We start from the raw sequence: 5,089 nt of genomic DNA, 5'->3' as shown, positions 1-5,089 counted from the left end.
ATATATACCCTGTGTTATTGGTTTATGAGTGAAGAGTTTGAAACAGACTCTAACCACTCCATTGAAGTACCTGAGTTTCTCTTTGATCCTGAGCCAGAATGCACACTCCATAGGAGAAGAAGGAACCTCAGAGAAAGATTTCCTGAAAACATGGCTGATCACAATAATAACAATGAAGAGGTTCTCCCTGAACAGAACTTCAGAACTTTGGCTGCTCCTTTCAGGAACAGACCAGACAGGGGAGTAATCCTCCCTCCTGTAGCACCCAATTTTGAATTAAAACCTATCATGTTTCACATGATTAGGGAAGCAGGGGTCTTCAATGGACTCCCTGCCGAAGATCCTTACACACACCTCACCACATTCCAAGATATCTGTGACAATTTTAAAGCTGAGGGTGTAACAGAGGAGAGCATGAGAATGAGGTTGTTCCCTCACTCCTTAATCTTAAATGCTAAAACATGGATGAAAACTCTCACCCCTGGATCAATCCACACATGGGAAGAACTCTCTAACAAGTTCATAGAGATGTTTCTCCCAATGTCTCGACAAGCAGATGTTAGAGCAGAAATCTCTAACTTCAGAATGTTTTATGGAGAAAATCTCTATGAAGCATGGGAGAGATACAAGGACATCATAAGAAAATGTCCAAACCATGGGGTAGAAAGTTGGGGAGTGTCACAATCTTTCTATAAAGGACTTGATCATACTTTTCAGTCTCACTTAGATTTTGCTGCAGGAGGATATTTCTTTACAGGAACACTTGAATCAAGATATGAAATCATAGAAGGGACTGCTGAAAGATGTCTCCAATGGCCAATAGACAGAGTGAGCCCAGTGAGGAAGCCAGGCATGCTAGAACTAGATAAACAAACTGCCATGGAAGCCCAGCTGGCATCACTCATGAATGAAGTAAAGAACCTAAAAGCCGACCAAGCAGCACCAAGGATGGAAGTCTTACAACTCACAACAACTGAAACAGAACCATGCTCAGCCTGTGGTGACCTTCATGACTCAACAGATTGCCCATCCACTGCATTGGTGTGTTATGCAGAAAATTTTGGCAATAGGAACTTCACCAGCGACAATCAACAAGCAGGACAAAATACACATTCAAGCCCTGGAGGAACTATCATTAAGGACCAGAACCACAACACCCAATGGAGGCCACCCATTAACCAGAGACTATTCAACAACAATCAGCAGCAGTATCAGCAAGGTAGCAGCAGTGGAACGTCTAAACAAAGAAGAAACAACTATGTTCTGTTCCACAGAGATGACCCACGCATCAACACCCTGGAAAATTATGTCAAGGAATATATCACCAGGAATGATGCAGTGGTCAGGAACATTGAGTCCCATCTGGGGAAGATTGCTGCCAACCTTCAAACCAGAACACAAAGATCATTAGCAAGGAATACTGATGCTCCTTCAACAACCTCGCCAAAAGTAACACATATCTCCCCTTCAGAGCAAATCAAGGCTGTCACCTTAAGAAGTGGGAAAGCCACAACACAGCCCACAGTTCTACCAAAGGAAAAAGAACAAACTGAAACACCTGAAGCAGCCCCAAAAGCACAGCAACAATTACCAGTCACAGACGAACAGAACCCAGAACCTGAAAAGGAAGCCAACAGCCAACCAATCAGTCTAACTCAAAGCAGGCAAATATCAACAAAAATTTTGTTCCCTCAAAGAACAAAAAAGCAACAGGAGGATAAGCACTTTGAAAAGTTCCTGGACATTTTAAAACAACTTCACATCAACATTCCTCTGGTGGTCGCACTAGAACAGATGCCCAGGTACGTAAAATTCATGAAAGATGTCCTCTCAAAAAAAGAGGAATAACGGAATATGAGACTGTAAAAATGACACAAGAGAGTTGCCAATACTTAGGCAAACTCCCACCTAAGCTTCAAGACCCAGGAAGCTTCACCATTCCTTGCATTATAGGAAACACGTACCAAGGGAAAACCTTGTGTGATTTAGGGGCCAACATCAATCTTATGCCCCTATCTGTCTTCAAACAATTATCCACTGGACCAACTAAACCCACCACGATGACCTTGCAAATGGCTGACAGATCCATCGTCAAGCCAGAAGGGAAGATTGAGGATCTGCTAGTCAAAGTGGATAAATTTATCTTACCTACTGACTTCATCATTCTGGATTATGAAGCTGATGATGACGTTCCCATCATTCTGGGTAGACCGTTCCTAGCAACTGGAGGAGCAGTTATCAATGTACAAAAGGGGGAACTAACCATGAGAGTTCATGACGATGAGATCAAGTTCAATATTGCCAAAGCAATAAAGTTCCAGGATGAAGGAGAAGACATGGAAGAATATTCTGCTCTCACTTTGTTAGACAATCAGCATAGCAGAAAAACAGAGGAAGAAGAATACGAGGAAGAAGAAAAAGACCCATAACAGGAAGAGCAGAGTTGCTATCTGCAAGAAAGAAGGCCTGAACCTTTGATAAGTACTGAAAAGGAGAAGCAGCTCAAAAGACCTTCTTCAGAAAAACCTCCTGAGTTAGAACTAAAACCCCTTCCGCAACATTTGAAGTATGCATATCTGGGGAACAATAAAACCCTTAATGTGATCATTTCTTCATTTCTTACCAAGGAACAAGAAGGACTGTTGCTTGACAAGCTAAAAAAATACCAATGAGCCATCGGTTGGACCATAGCTGATCTCAAAGGTATCAGTCCCTCATTTTGTATGCATAAAATATTATTGACTAATCCTAACAGTTTTTCAGTGGAACATCAAAGAAGGTTGAACCCTATAATGAAAGAAGTGGTGAGAAAGGAAGTCATCAAATGGCTAGATGCAGGGATTATATACCCAATATCTGACAGCAGTTGGGTAAGTCCTGTCCAATGCGTCCCCAAAAAGGGAGGCATCACAGTGGAAAAGAATGAGCTGATACCTGTGAGAAAGGTTACAGGATGGAGAATCTGCTATGAGATCTACCTTCCCCCAATGGCTAAGCTGTCTGAAATCCCTTCTTATGGAAGTTCCTTTCTCAGTATGTACCCAATTTGCATTGGCGTACAATGAATATAGCTTACTTAGCCAAAGAAAAAAAAAGCTTCGGTCAAGAGTTTTGAAAACAGTTCTTTGAGAGTTTAACAGTTTACCCGTTCCACAGATAGTTCAGCTCATGGCTGATAGTTTAAACATAATTATTCTCAATTGAGATCACATAGACCCGAGATTCAGTCAAGAGATAATGATTGGAACGAAGAGAAAAACACTTATATTAAATTAAAAGACAGTTTACAAAAAGAAACAAAAAATGGATAAAGATGGGTATTTGCTCGTGAGGAGTCTTGATGGTTGTTTATAGAGAAGAGAAAAGGGGTTGTCACTTAACTACAGTTACAACTTAAAATTAAACTAAGTTACTGACTACTACTACTACTAGGTGATCTTCTTCCTTCTGGACTTTAATCCCTCCAAAATCAGATGATGTTTTTGTATGAGGGTGGTCCTATTTATAGATGGAAGGAGAGTGGCAAGCTTGTAAATCCTTTGGAGCAAGTTGCTTAAATGAGGGGACGGGATGGTGGCAGCAGAGTATGGAAGCTGCGCTAATTGCTGGATGGAACAAGGTTTGGTGATGATTAGCCGTAGTTTGCAGGCTTTCCCATGTTTTGCTTCTCTTTTCAGCCAATGAGAACTCTTGATTCCCTGCTCTTCACGTTTCCAGCTGCTCAGTTGGTGCACCGCCTTGCTTTTTAGAAGTCTTTAACTCTACGTTACCTGCAAAGTGTACAGAAGCATTAAATGAATGGAGCAGGTGCATTAAATGTGTCTCAGTCCGTTTCCCTTTTAATATATTTTAAAGGAATACGTTACCATCCGTTCCCCCACTGTGTTTTTGTCGCAAATGTGTAAAACAAGTGATTTTCATGCTGAATTTGCTCATCAGAGGAGGGAACATATGGTATTTTGCCATCAAAATGGGCTTAGATGGGAACAAATTTACGTCTCATCAAACACCCCAAAACTAAACTGTTGGTTGTCCTCAAACAACTCAGAAATATTGTATTGGTCTTCCCAATTTAAAAGAATAGCATAACAGAAAGGAACTTGAGCCAGCGAGCAACCATGAACTTTTTAGAAAATGAACTACTCTCCATAGTAAACAGTAAGAGTATTCTGTTCCCAGATAAGAGAATGTTGTTGATCTCTTGTCTCACTGTCACTCATGGGTTGGTGTTTGCTCTGTCCATTCCTGGATGTGATTCTTCAGAACTTGCCTTTATGCTGCGTTCCTATGAAGTACAGCTGTCTTCCGTTCCAAGGATTTCTTTGATGAGTAAGTGTATGCAACTGTGGAAGAAGTGGTGGCCTGATTTGTGGGATCAAGGAACGTTTAGCTTTTGTGCCTTTGAACTTGGACTTTTTCTTATTTTGAGGGAACACCTTTTCTTGAACCTTTTTCCCCCTTTGGAGGAAGGTTTTTTGGTTTTTCTTGAATTCTTTTGAATGGATGTTCCCCTTTTTCTTTGTTTTTCTTCTGTCCCCTTTTTGTTCATTGTTGGGTACGTTCCTTGGTCTTTCTGATTGACCAAATGGTGTATGATGGAGGTGAGGTGAGAGTGTGATTCTTTTTTGATCCTTGATAGCAGCAGAATTCATCTGTCTTCAGCAGTACTTACAGCATCAAGGAAAGCTGAGAAGTTTCATTGTGGTTACACCTCAGGAACGCTCTCAGAAGTAGGTGTTTGGCATTTTTCCGTTCCTTACCAGTTTGAGTTAACACAGATCAGCTTCTTTCAAAAATCTGAGGATTAAATTCCCTGCACTGTTTATATTTTCAAGTACTCAGAGAAAGAACAAGCATGATTAGTCAGTGACTTTGTGTTTCTTGTATGTTAGTTAATCCAAAAGAATTAGGCAGTCTTAATACTACAACTGAAATGCATGTATATACCAAACAGTTTGATCAAAAAAAGGTCTTTTTCATTGCAAAAAGATTAATTACAAGGGAACGAAAAGAAACTAAATTAAAAACAGAATTTAAAACAACTAAGCTAAGATAATTAGGAGGGTTTCTCCTTCTCATTGTGGAGATC

At 40.5% G+C, this 5,089-nt stretch overlaps 1 non-coding gene across 1 annotated transcript; it reads right to left on the bottom strand.

Annotated features, from left to right (window-relative positions):
• Window positions 1–555: 555 nt before the first annotated feature.
• Window positions 556–662, bottom strand: LOC133297082 (small nucleolar RNA R71). The gene has a single exon (XR_009749602.1). It is a non-coding gene; the product is annotated as a small nucleolar RNA R71 (small nucleolar RNA).
• Window positions 663–5,089: the final 4,427 nt, after the last annotated feature.

Source organism: Gastrolobium bilobum, unplaced genomic scaffold, assembly GCF_033153095.1.
Source record: "Gastrolobium bilobum isolate Gb01-03AN ecotype WA unplaced genomic scaffold, APGP_CSIRO_Gbil_v1 utg26586, whole genome shotgun sequence".
NCBI classification, from domain to species: domain Eukaryota; kingdom Viridiplantae; phylum Streptophyta; class Magnoliopsida; order Fabales; family Fabaceae; genus Gastrolobium; species Gastrolobium bilobum.
Note: the sequence above shows the minus strand (reverse complement) of the source record. Positions and strands in the feature narration are given on the sequence as shown.